Raw genomic sequence first — 14930 nt, 5'->3', positions numbered from 1 at the left:
GCATGCTTCATCATTGTGGTTCCTCTCAATCCTTTATGGATTGAGGCGTGCTGCCACTTGCATATTACGTAGGAACACTTTTTATTATAGTGCAGTGATGTGGAGTGAAAAGGAAAAAGAAAATCTAAAAATACCTAACTAGATGGCCACTCTTTTATTCCCGCCCCTAGTTGGTATGGTTAAAAATCGGGGGTTGTTTACTGAGAAGAAACCTGACCTTAATTAATGAGTCTGGTTGTCTCAGTAATGTGTTTTTGTCAACATGTTTCGAGCTGTTCCCCTAAGAGCTCTTCATCAGGACTCCACGGGGTCCAGCCCCCTGTGTACCACTCCTAGTGAATCCTGTAATAAGGACACAACCATGCACACCTAATGCGCACTGTATACATATGGTTCTAGTATTGCATCATGGTCAAAGCCAGAGGTAGAGGGGCTTGTTGTCACACTATCGTCAAAGCCGCCTCTGGTACAGTAACCTACTTCTCTCCCTGGAGACTGCAAACCTCTACCCCGGCTTTGACCATGATGCAATAATTTAGCTTCTACAGAAACACAGATCAATCACTAGAACCATACCATACAATTCAAGACTATCCGCCAAATATGAGAAAATTAACAGGGAAGATGAAATGCATTCATGTTTTAAACCACTTAAAACTGTAATATTCAGGTATATTCAAATCCCAAGCCATTGAAGACTCTTAGCCACATTTCAAAGCACAAATTAATCAGTGGACACAATAAAAACTAGGGATTGCACAATTTAATCATTTTTGCCATAATATATGCCAATTGACTTTAACAAAGGCATTACTGAAATCAACAAATGCCAAATATAGTTTTAACGTCTTTACCTTCACATAATCATCAGCAATAATTGTTAAGGCTAAGATATTATTCACCATTGAGCAACCCTTCCTAAAACCACCCTGATAAGAAGATGATTTATATTAACCCAGTTGAAAAGTCTTGCTGAAAGGCATTTTGTAAAGGCTTTTTCTAGTAATCGTAGATGATATTTGGATGATAACTAGTAGGGTAATTCCCATCACAATATATATATCCACTTCTAAGAATTAGGTATTAAATTGGATTCTAAGCCACCATCAAAAAAGTGTTTAAGATATGTAGCCAAGTAACTGGGGAAGGTTTTTTAAATGTCCACATCAATTTTATCTGGACCTGCCGCCCTTGAGCTTTATAGCTCCTTAATCACTTTATTGATTTCTTCTATTGATTTATCTCCCCAAACAATAGATGCTGAACACAATGCTACTAGCAAAGGGTAATATTCGCCAGTAGCTGCATACAATTTCTCCATATGTGCCCGCCAGTGCTTTTCATCAACTGGATTAGATTTTTGAAATGATCTTTACTTTTGCAATTTACAATAACACATCAGAATACACTGGTGGTCTAAATTTAATGGTACTCTGTACGGACCACCGACATTTTGCAGTATTATCCTCTTTTTGTTGCATTTTAATCCTTTTAGAAAGAGGTGTCACCTTACATGGTGTATTACTGAGTGTAGAAAATTATGGTATAAGCTTTGTTAGTCATATTTGAATATGAGAAACTAGACTTTCTTAGACGCTATATTTATGCTACCTATAGAGGAATCACCAGCAATTTGTATTTGTACTCTTGTTCCTTCAGCCAAGCTTTTCTCCTTAGAGAGATCTCCTTGAGGGAGATCATTTAATCCCATTACAATTGGAACCTACTTTCAATAACTCACCTGATTAAAGGAGGACAATGATTATCTGATGATGAGCACTCCATATATTCTTACTTAGTGTAAAACCGATACTGATTTAGAGTCGGAATGGTGTATAAAAGCATAATCTGGTAACAACTTCGAAAATTCCACTGCTATGAGAAACTATCTAAAGGATGGTCATTAAACTTACTATTAATTAATGCTAGGTTTAGTTCCAGCCCCCAATGTTTTAATGGTGGTGAATGCTTACCTTTCCTTTTATTAGAGAAAAGAGGATCTGCTAGATCCCATAATGTATCAAGCTTAGCAAAACCACTCTTCTTAGAAATGCTTAAGGTCACTTTAGAATTAAAATCCCCAATGATTAACAAGATGGCATTTGAAAATACACTCTCTGCATTTAGAAAAGCTTCCAGAAGTTCTAGCAATGCATTGATGAAATAACAGTAGGGTGAAAAATGAACTTTACAGATAAGATATTACAGATGTCTATCCTGCTTGTCTACAATTAAACAATAAATCATCAAAGCAAAATTTGAAGAAAATACCAGTCTCGAGGACCACCACACCATTTCTGATTTCAAGAAAATACATAAATCCTCGTCGGCATGTCCCTTTAAAAAAGGGATTAAGGGAACAGGTAAGACCTTAAATGCATTCATTTCACAATCTCTGCATAACCATATTTCCTGCATACACATTACCAGAAACAAATAAAAAAGGGATACACAATTTGGATAAACTAACATGTTTTTCAGGCCTGCAATCTTCCAACAATATAAAGACCAACATCAGACAGAACTTTGGTTAGCCACAGCCAGGGAATATCCTCTCCATTTTTCACATGGGCCAGCATCAAAGGAATTTTATAAACCTGTCTACACCCATGTTGCTGATATACAGTAACATTTCCTGGCTGGTGTTTTAGATATGGGGGTAAGACATAATGGAATATAGGTCTTTGTTCAGAATCTTTTACTGAGTAATTTAAGCCATAAGGGTTTACGGATATATCAACACTCATATTATAAAAACCTTCCCTAAACTTTAAAATGTCTGCTGCTGCATTATTTGAGAAGAAAAACACAGTTATCTTGTGAAATACTTGGCCATTCATCTGTTTGGAGGAAACTTTAACCATGTCAAGGTCACTTGACAAAATAAGTCTCAACTCATACATATTACAAAACAATTGTAAAATATTATGGCGATTCAGAAAATAACTGCTCATAGGTGAAGAAAATGTTTGTAAAATTTATAGGGTCTTGGGACGGTTGAGCAGGGTGTTGATATAAAGGAGAGCTCTTAGCACACCATTAAATCTGAGAAACTTTGCTTTAGATGAGATATCAATGAACAGACATAGTTAACAGATTTAAAACATGTTGATCCTTCTTAAGTGCTCTATTCATTGGTGGTCTCTGATTGCAGGACACCTTTTAATTTTACGTGGATGGAAAAAGCGTGACAGAAAGAAAGACCTCCTGGATGGCAGAATCCTGTATCATAGGTGTGCTATTTTGTGGACAGTTTCAAAATTCAATTTTCCTTGTCTTTTTTCTTAATATTCCATGTAGTTCCTACTGCCTAATGGAATATAGGTATTTGTTCAGAATCTTTTACTGAGTAATTTAAGCCATAAGGGTTTACGGCTATATCAACACTCATCTTGTAAAAACCTTCCCTAAACTTTAAAATATCTGCTGCTACATTATTTGAGAAGAAAAACGCAGTTAAATTGTAATATACTTGGCCATTCATTTGTTTGGATGAAACTTTAACCATGTCAAGGTCAGTTGACAAAATAAGTCTCAACTCATACATATTACAAAACAATTGTAAAATATTATGGCGATTCAGAAAATAAATCTGCTCATAGGTGAACAAAATATTTGTAAAGTTTATAGGGTCTTGGGACGGTTGAGCAGGGTGATGATATAAAGCAGAGTTCTTAGCACACCATTAAATCTGAGAAACTTTGCTTCAGATGAGATATCAATGAACAGACATAGTTAACAGATTTAAAACATGTTTATCCTTCTTAAGTGCTCTATTCATTGGTGGTCTCTGATTGCAGGACACCTTTTAATTTTACGTAGATGGAAAAAGCGTGACAGAAAGGAAGCCTTCCTGGATGGCAGAATCCTGTATCGTAGGGGTGCTATTTTGTGGACAGTTTCAAAATTCTATTTTCCTTGTCGTTTTGTTTTTATATTCCATGTAGTTCCTAATTGAGATTGAAAGTTTGACTCCTGGAGATTGAAAGTTTGAAACTTATACAAAGTAGTGATATAAGTTTAGTCTCCATCTTAAAAACAGAAGTAGGTTGTAAGTCGAGGGTAAGATTCAATTCCAAAATTTTTGCAAATCTTATATTACAATGATCAGAAGGCCTACAAAGTAGGGGGATTGATGTTATTCCATTCTCTGAGAAACCCCGAAATAGAGCCACCGACAATAGGTCTTTGTCAACTCACTTACTTTCAGACAGTAGAGATTGCTCGTATGAAACAGATGAATAAATTATCTGTATTACAAAAAATGGCAGACAAGTGAAACTCAAAGATTGCACCCCCTTTTCCTTTAAATGGAACTCGAAAGAAGAGAGTCCAAAATGGAACTGGTTACCTGGTGTTCTATCGAGCAGATCCAATAATAAACATCCACAACAGCCATCCTTCTAGCGATGAATTAAAAATAATATCTTGGAATGCTGCAGGAATAAAGAATAGTAGGGAGAAGTTACAATACTTATGCGCATTAGATGCAAACATGTAATGTCTTCAGGAGACCTGGTGTACAGAGGAACTGCTATGTAAGGATTATTTTACTTTAGATTGCAAAGCAATCCCGTCCAGGAGAGGACATGCAAACGGAGGGGTGGCTTGCTTACTGTTAAATAAGATAAAATGGAATTATGATTACTATAAAGAGCCTAGTAATCTTCTTTTAGTAATAACATTGTATAATCCTGATAATGATGTGAAACGCCCACCACTGATGTTGATAAATGCTTATATTCCACCAGATGCCTCTCACCATGTACTCTTAAAGACGTTTTTTTCCTACATTAAAAAAGTTAATGATGTAGAACTTCCCCCTCATATAGTCCTGGTAGGGGATCTGAATTGCAAAATCTCTAACAATACTTTGGACATATTCGGAAATAAAGAAAAAGAAGAATCTCTGCAGATCCCACAAGCGCTCTTTCCATAAAATATTAGAACAAATAAGAGAGGGAAAATGCTTATTGATGAATTATTGAAGGTTGATGGCATTATAGTAAATGGAAGATTGCCTTCGGATACACCGGCTACCTTTACTTGTAAAACTTATAGTGGAGAATGTATTTTAGACTGTGTGGTAGTGGGAAGTACCTCCTTCTTCTTATTGAAAGATCTAAAGGTCTCTAATTCTCCCTACAGTGACCACAAAGTACTAACTCTTACCGTAAATTTTAATTTATTTTTTAACAATCCATGGGCACTAAACAGTGAATCTGTTAGTTTTGCTAAGAAAACAGGGACATGTCATTGGGATAACAAAGCCATCTTGGGCCAGGACAGTGTTTTAGAGGCCACTGTAGAGAACTTGTCTAGTTGGAATGGAACAGAAATTGCCAGTTTTAATGCATTTATGATTAAAGCGATAGAAATAGCGAAGAAGTCCAATCATAGAAAAAGTACTAAAGTAGTCCCCAGACTCCTCCTGCCTTTTAATCTTGAAATAAATAAACGAATTAGGGAACAGTACTTGAATTACTCCTCAGAAAGATATCATATAATATTACTATTAAAAAGGAGGAGGACTAGGGTAAAGGTTAAGTTAAGAAAAGAGAGGGAAGATAACATCTGGATTAAACTGAGAGAAGCAGCGTTTAAAGGCCAAGTAGGAACTCTATTAATTATATCGCACTAAAAGAAGACCCCTCATCGTATGGATCGCCATCTGAAATAGAAATTGAAATGGTGATCAAGGGGATGTGCTCTTCCGGAGCGATGGGCCCCGATGAATTACCAATCACAGTTTTAAAACAAAATAGTACACTGTGGAGTAAAATTCTTTATCCGGTGTTTAAATATTTCTATGCAAATAAAATGGTTCACCCCTCTTGGAAGGGGAGTATATTAGTTCCCCTGTTTAGGAAAGGAGATCGAGATGCCCCAAACCACTACCGTCAAATTGCACTTCTTGACGCAGTGGGTAAAGTTTTTGTTAAATGCCTCTTGATCCAAATTAATGATTGGGTGGATGTGGATAAAATTTTACCATTTGAACAAACCGAGTTTAGGACAAAGCATTTAACTATTGATAATCTAACTGCACTATAAGTAATAAATGAAAAATATGTTAAAGTTAGAAGAGGAAGACTGTTCACAGCTTTTATAGACTTCTCCACAGCATTTGATAAAGTAGATCGTCTTGTGCTGTGGAGAAAACTGTCGGACCTGGGTATGTCGGCCATCCTCTTGGAGTTAGTTTGTGTTCTACATACAGACACTTGGGGGTCGATTCCGATCCTGTATTTTTTTTCCCGTACGACTCGTATCAGTTTTTTTTTCCTTACGAATCGTACAAGTCACGTCCGACCTGTGAAGTACGAATCTTACGGGAAAAAGTACATACAGATCGGCCCGATCCGTACGAATCGTAGCGGGAAAAGTTGTACGAGACGGACCCGGACACTTTTCCGTACAAATCGTAAAAATACAGTCCGAGCATACAAGTACGATCCAGACCGGCTTTCCAATTTACGATTCGTATGGAAAACGTCCCGTACACGGGGAATGACTTGTACATATGCAATGTCGCTGTACGCACCGTACATACGCAATGCCACCGAGATCATCTGCGGCGTCCCACAGGGATCCTCCCTCAGCCTGACGCTGTTCAATATCTACATGGCCCCCCTTGTCCACGTCGCACGACAACACAACCTCAACATCATCTCCTACGCCGACGACACCCAGCTGATCATATCCCTCACCGAAGATCCCCACACCGCCATAGCTAACCTCCACAGAGGAATGAAGGCCGTAGCCGACTGGATGAAGAACAGCAGACTGAAGCTGAACTCAGACAAAACAGAGGTCCTCATTCTCGGACCCCACCCCATCAGTGTGGGATGACTCTTGGTGGCCCACGTCACTAGGCACAGCCCCGGAACCCACGGAACACGCACGCAACCTGGGGGTCATCCTCGACTTCACTCTCTCCATGACCAGGCAAGTCAACGCCGTCTCCGCGTCCTGCTTCAACACCCTCCGTATGCTCCGCAGGATCTTCAAATGGATCCCCCTCGACACGAGAAAAACCGTTACCCAGGCCCTCATCACCAACAGACTCGACTACGGGAACGCCCTCTACTCAGGAACTACAAACAAGCTCCTGAGATGACTCCAACGCATCCAGAACGCCTCGGCCCGACTCATCCTCGACGTCCCCCGCCGCAGCCACATCACACTCCACCTGAGAGGCCTGAATTGGCTCCCCGTCAACAAAAGGATCACCTTCAAGCTCCTGATCCACGCACACAAAGCACTGCACAACACCGGACCCACCTACCTCAACAACCGACTCAGCTTCCACACCCCCACCCGAAGCCTCCGCTCAGCCAACCTCGCCCTCGCCACAGTCCCTCGCATCCAAAAAACCACCACTGGCGGCAGATCCTTCTCCTACCTCGCCGCCAAGACCTGGAACACTCTCCCCACCATCCTACGACAGGCCCAGGACCTGCTGGCCTTCATAAGACTCCTCAAGACCTGGCTCTTCGACCAGTAGCACCCCCCCTCCCCAGCGCCTTGAGACCCTCTCGGGTATGTAGCGCGCTTTACAAATGCAGTGATTGATTGATGTTGTTGTACGCACCAATGTTGTATTACGCACCATACATATGCAATGGCGGTGTACGCACCGTACATACGCAATGTTGTTGTACACACCAATGTTGTAGTACGCACCGTACATAGCAATGTCGGTGTACGCACCGTACATACGCAATGGCGGTGTACACACCGTACATAGCAATGGCAGTGTACGCACCGTACATAGCAATGGCGATGTATGCACCGTACATATGCAATGGCGGTGTACGCACCGTACATACGCAATGGCGGTGTACACACCGTACATAGCAATGGCGGTGTACGCACCGTACATATGCAATGGCGGTGTACGCACCGTACATAGCAATGTCCATGTTTGCACCGTACATACACAACGCATGGGGATGTGTGCCTGTACGACTCGTACCCCTGTACCGTACTGAACCACGGACACTGTAAAACAGCACAAGGAGGGTCTATTCGAATCGCACAATACCACAAAACACGTCTACAGTGCACAAAAAATGGAAATGACTGACCTGGACACATCCAAACAGGCAAACAGAGGGGCAAACTCACAACCACCCCTTATAACACACCCACCAAAAATTCAAACTGAGGCCCACCCACAAATGGACCAATAAAAAGGGCCCACACACACAAACCATGAGCCTTTGCAACAGACTCACTGCAGCTACAGAGCACACACCAGCAACTGCACCCATTCACCCTAACATATACACCTTCACACAACCTCCTTCACATTTACCCCCTCTTCACATTCAGACCCACACCGTCACATTCAGACTCACACATCCACAGCCATCCACACCCTCACCCCACACCATGCCCACAGACAAGAATCGAAAGTTCACAAGGAAGGAGCTGGAGATCCTTGTCAATTAAGTCATCAGAGTCGAGCCACAGCTGTTTGGAACATTGGTCAGACAGACCAGCATAGCTGAAAAATCATGCCTGTGACATAGGATCATCGATAGGGTGAATGCTGTTGCACACATCAGAAGGACCAGGAATGAATGCCAAGCCAGGTTGTACGATCTGCGGAGGGCGGTCAAGCGCAAAATGAATGATGACTAGGCCCAGAGCAACATCACTGGAGGTGGTGCGCCCCGCAGACCAGTACATTTCCATCCCTGGGAGGAGAAGGTGATGGCCCTGCTTCCGCTGGTGCGAGTACATGGACTGCAAGGAGTTCCAGAGCCTGGTGAGTACACAAACAACTTAGGTAACATGGGGGTAATGGCATCCACACCTCAACTACACCAAATGCACGCAACTACCCCAAGCCCTCCCCGGCCAGAACCACAGTCAAAAATAACTAATGCCACTAACATGTGTATGCTCCATTGAGAAAGCACGGCCATGCTATGTCCCATGCTACACGAAGCAGCAACCCAAGAATGGATGTCCGGTATGCTGGGAGGGTGGGTGGCACATAACACATTGTTGAACTCCAAATGAGACACAATTGCCCTCATCCCATATGGCCCAGGTACATACCCATGCACCATGCGCAATGCACAGGGATTGGGAAAGTACTGACAAGATAGCTCACACTTGGCCCGGGTGTAGGCAGCACAAGGCCCTCCTGTGACCAGTGCAAACACAAACACCAAGACAACAAGGTCCGATATCTAGGACAGGAGCTCACACTCACTGTCATGGCAGCATGCTCCATGGGGGGACAGCTACATCACCTGGGAGCCCCAGTGCCAAATCACACTATACCCACCAGCAGGCCCTGTCACACACACCCCTTACAAAAGCAGACACCCCTGGGACAGGCAATGGATTTACCCACTGCCACAATGGACATGTAACACAACAACACCAATACATAGCTGAAGAAGCATCCAAGCCAAAAATCTACATGTCAAAGACTCAGGAGAACATATCAATCTGTCCCCCGCAACATACCCATCCACAAGTGAACATTGAGGAGAATGCTAGGCACATGCAACTACCTGGAGGAACAGTGCCAACTTTAATGTGTATGATACATGCATGTTGCATGAAACAGCATTAACATTGTCTGTCTCTCACACAAAGGCCAACGTGATGAATCTACCCCCAACAATGGGGGTGAAGATTCACAGTCCCTGGCCCGGGAGGAACCTGATCCCACCGGCATCAACGCCTCTCAACACTCCACGGATGACCCCGACCGACCTGGACCCTCTGGTGTCCAAGCCCCTGCAGAACCTGGTTCAGGACCATCTGTGCCAACCGCCACCCCCATTCCTGCCACATCCCAGGAGACACTGAGGAGCCCTGACCGCAGTGAACAACTGAGCCAGTCTGACCAGGAGAGACAAGGAGCGCCGGGCACCCAGGAGGAGGCAGACAACACCGCCACTGCCATCCCTCAGGGGACCCGTAGACCCGATGTGCCCACAACAGCAGGCCAGGCTCGTGTGGGCAGGGGTGGTGGGAGTGGAGGCAGGCGGAGGCGAGAACCTGACTAGCCAGCTGAAGGAACCGGTATGTCACACATACACAACATCATGGATGCATACCGGCATGACACCAGGGAGTTCAGCCAGGTAGTGGTGACCCTCACAGAGATCAAGAACCAGCAGGCCGAGCAACACACCAGTCAACAAGAACACCAAGGACGGATGGAGGCAAGACTGGCTGAGCTCCTGGCAGTGCAAAGGGACATAAACCATTCACTCCGTCGGATCGCCGACAACATGGGCAACCCTCCCTGTGCCACCAGGCGAAGACCACCTCCAGCCACAGGGAGGGAGGAGGAGGATTCATCCGACGGAGCGTCCCAAGCATCGTCAAGGCCTGCATCTGAGGGCCCCCCGAGGAAGGTGGGTCGTCCATGGAAAAGACTGTGAGAGGCAGCGGCACATCCACATGTCCCAGGTCACCTGGCCTGGCACCTGGCCTTCATGTGCGACAGCATCACCTCATGGACTGACATCATCTGCCACATGGACCTGCTGGTCACAGTCTGACCAATGATGCCAAACACTGTGGTCTGGACTCTGATGACTTCAAATGGCAAGGATCCCATCTCCCCCTGTGAACTTTGGATCCTATGGTCCCTGCATTGCACCTTTTTCAGTGCACAAATCATGCCCCAGAGCTATAATTAAATAATTAATACGTGAAATTTTATGTTGTAGTCATTTAGCATGAGTCCACAACACACGTGTGGGGATGTGTCAAAGTATGCCTGAGTGTGGAATTAACTCCAGCCATCCATACACTTGGATCTGAGTCCGGTCAAGGACACACATGTGTCTCAATGTATCACCAAATACAGACATGGAGCCCAATACTCACCCGTGATGGCCTCAAGCTGCTGAGGGGGGGCTAGCAATACTGCTCAGACAGACCAATTTGGAAGAGTATCATGAAGGTGTAGAGGTCCTGGGTCATGTTGATGTGCCCTGGGAGGGAGTCCCAGGTCTGTTTGGCAAGATGGGAGAACTATCTCCTGCATGCAGTTTTTATGTGGATGCGATGAATGGTGGTCAGGGCAAGGTGGGCTGCATGGAGTTGGGCCAACAGGGTGTTGGATGACAGACGTCCAAGGTTTGTTTTGGGTCTGGGGTTGTGGACTGCCTCCTGAGTGTGGTTGAGGAGTCTGAAGGTGATCCTGCAGCAGACAGTGAGCCATTCTAGCTATCTCAGGTGGACGGTGATGTGGCTGGGGCTGGGGATGTTGAAGATGAGGTGTGCGGATGCACCCTGGATGTGGCCAATTTCTCCTGCAGTTTTGCTGTTGTTCTACGTAGAGGCCAGTGCTGTAGTTCAGCCGGCTGGTGTCGTGGACCTGGGGGACGCTCTGTCTTGCCTTGTAGTGGATCTATCTGTGGATCATTTGCAGCATGCGGAGGGTGTTGCATCATGAGGTACAGATGGTGGTGAGTTGCATGGTAATAGTGAGCGATGGGTCCATGATGAACACCAGCTTGCATGCGCGGCCACTGGGTGCTGGTGCGGTGCCCAAACCAGTGGGACACAAGGTGTTGACCCAGTCGTAAGGGGACAATCCTCAGATGATGACCTCAGTCCTGTCCAAGTCCAGCCTCAGGTGGCTGATTTTCAGCCATTCGCCGACAGATCTCATGCCTTCTTGAAGTTTGGATCTGGCAATGGCTGGCTCTTTGGTGAGTTTGAGGAGCAGCTGGGTGTCAATGGCATACGAGATGATGATAAGGTCGTGTGCACATGTGATGGTGGAGAGGGGGGTCATGGAGAAATTGAAGATCGTCACTCTGAGAGAAGAGCCCTGGGGCATGTGCCACATGACCCCAGTGTACTACATGCTGCAGGGTGGAGGCCGACTCCCTGGGCCTTGCGGATGAGCTACTTTCTGATTTAATCCTGGGCCCTCCTCTGGATACCAGTGTTGGAGATGTGTGAGCTGACAGTGTGGTAGCACATGGTGTACAATGCCGTTGAGAGGTCAAGGGGGGTGGGCTCACCATTGTTGAGCAGGGCAAAGTTGCGTTGGTGGTGGCAACGATGACGGTTGCAGTGGTGTGATTACTGTGGAATATGGTCTGTTGCTGGTTGCCTGGAGCTGGTTGCATGGAGGAAATTTGTCAGTTGCTTGTTGAGTGTCGTCCGGATGACATTTGCTGGGTAGGGAAGCAGGGTGATGTACCAGGAGATCCTGCGGTACTGCCGTCCGTTGTTTAAGAAGGGCCTGGGTCTCTGCATGCTTCCAGCACCCATGGAATGTGGCTAACTCAAAGGAGACATTCATGACGCACTGGACGTGGGCTTCAAGGATGGGGAATGATGTGGTTGAGATGTTGTGTGGGAAGGGGCCTGATGGAGAGCGCAGAGTGGATAGTGCACAAGAGCCAGGTGGTGTACTTGCTGCTGACGGGAGTCCAGAACCTGAGGGGGGTTTGTCCTGTGGATAATAGTGCTGTCTGCCTCTGTGTGCCAAGGCTGTTGTGTATGGCCCTGAGGTAGCAGTGGTACAAAGTTGCAAGGGATGTAATCTGCCTTGCAAGGGTGGGGTGTCTTGGATGGAGATCTGCTGTCAGTTCACTCACAATGCTGATGAGCTCCTTGATGTTGTGTGTGTTGGTGTCTCGGCACTATCTGAAGGATCTCCACTTGTCCTTGCTGATGATATGGTGATGTCTGTGTATGGTCTTTTCCAGGCCTGTAAGGTAAATGATGGCTCTTTGTGTTGCAAGGTTTGCACAAGAGTCCGGCTAGGTATGTAGGAGTCCAGTAGGTCTGCCTTGTCCAAGGTGCCTTAACTGTTGTTGTGCTTCATAGGAAAGTCCGTCAATGTGGCAAGATTGTTGGATCAGTTGCTGATCCAGTGCGTGAGGTTTAAGGGTGTTGCGTTGGTGTTGTTTTAAGTGTCCCACACAGCTTGTCTGTGGTGACTTACATCAAGCATCTTTGGGGGATCGTTAGCGGGGTGTGGGGCAGTGTGTTGCTTGTCGGAGACGTCGATTAAAATGTTGATGGATCAATGATGGATGGTGGTGTGGTTCTCCTCCAGCCAACAGTTACTGGCCCCCAGCCACTTGTAGCCTGTGGAGGTGAGGGTGTGCGTGCAGATGTTCGTGTTGATGGCTTAGCGCAATTGCGGATGTAGGCCTGGAGATCTGTAGATGAGTGTTACTCTGAGGGTTGCCAGGGAGATGCTGCAAACACGGATTTGTGACTCTGAGGATGTACTTGTGAATTAATTGCAATTCATCCTCCGGGATTGTTGGTTCCGTCCCTGCGGGTGATCTTGTATCCATCTGAGATGGCAATGAAGAAGTCGTGTGCTGAGAATGCTTATGTCCAGGTTACAGTCATGAAGGTGATGTGTGGGGCTGTTGTGTTGAGGAGGTAACAGAGTCCAGTGGCGTGCTGGTGGATGGAGCAGGTGTGGAGTAGGAGGCACATGAACTGGTTGTTCTGACAGGGTCTGATAGGCTGGGCAGCGCTGTGTAGGCAGTTGCAGTTGCACACTCAGCATGCGAAGGTGTCATGTGTGCGCTTAGGGGTTGCCTGATAGCAGGCGGATGATTGTCTGGAGGACATTGCTTGGAGGTTGGCTGCAGCATGAGCCTGTTGTGTGACGTGGGTCATGCAAAGACCAGAGGCTCGTGCACTGTGCACGTTGCAGGCACAGACGGTCCTGCCTTTGGCGTTGGTGCAACAGTGGCACAGACAAGCTGCTGGCTGCATTAAGAATGGGTGGAGGGGGGGAAGGGAGGAGCATTTTGGAGGCATGTGGGTTGCAGAATCAGGGCACTCGGCGGGGGGTGCCGCAGGTGAGGCAGCAGGCGGAAGGGGTGAGAAACTAGGCAAAAAGTAGCACACAAAGACAAGGAGGTCAGAAAGGCACAGTGCAACAGGTGTATGTAAAGGAGTGTCAGGTAACTCATGGGTCACTACGAGAAAATGTATGACCAATCACCAAAAATGACGGTCACAGGGTCAGGCAACAAAATGCGGAGCTGCGCACAGGAGACACACCATCAGCATGTGTTCACGTCCTGTTGTGGGGAGCAACCTGCACAAATACATACACAACCAGGGACTTCATGCACAATAGATATTATTAGTAGGCCTGGGCGGCAAATTCCGTTCCGCTCGCGGAATTTGCGGAATTTCGCGTTCCGCGGAGAACGCGAAATTGCTCAAAAAATCTGCTTTCCGCAATTTCGCGAAATTTTTGCTTGTTCGCGTTCTCAAAATGCATGTTTGCGAGATATTTCTCCTCGAGCACGCAAACAGCAATTGCGAACAGGAAAAAAGCATCGCAAACAAGCAATTCCGCGTGTTCGTGGAATTTCTGCGTGTTCGCGGAGATTTTTTACCGTTTCGCGGAGATTTGCGTAACGCAATTACGCAAATTCCGCCCACCCCTAATTATTAGCCATGAAGAACTGCATGCATGTTGCCGAAGTACACATACACATATGCTCAATATTTGACAAGTATGCCATACATGACGCATGCAAACTGACAAGAGAGCTGCAGTGACAGAGATGAGGCACTTTGGATTGTGCTGAACACCTTTATTCCACATACACACACAAAGGGAAATGCATCTATGTGAACAGACTCACAGGTCAGTTGAAAGAACATGTGGGACATACGCTGGACCCCCCCTTCACGACACGGATGATGTCAATCCCAATGAACTGGCACACAAGTTAAGGGGATGAGCCAAACACATCCTGCTGCACACGGAGAGGCTGCAATTCCCCATAGAGCCTGTTGTTGTGATCTCCCACACTATGTCCACCCGTAGCATCCGCAATGTTTCAGAGGCAAGGTTTACACACATTGATGCCTTCATCAGACACCACACTCCACTACAGATGACTGTCAAGAAGGGTGACTATCATGTCATGGGAGTGATGCTA

This window comes from Triturus cristatus, chromosome 5_2 (genome assembly GCF_964204655.1).
Source record: "Triturus cristatus chromosome 5_2, aTriCri1.1, whole genome shotgun sequence".
Lineage (NCBI taxonomy): Eukaryota > Metazoa > Chordata > Amphibia > Caudata > Salamandridae > Triturus > Triturus cristatus.
This window is presented reverse-complemented; position numbering follows the sequence as displayed.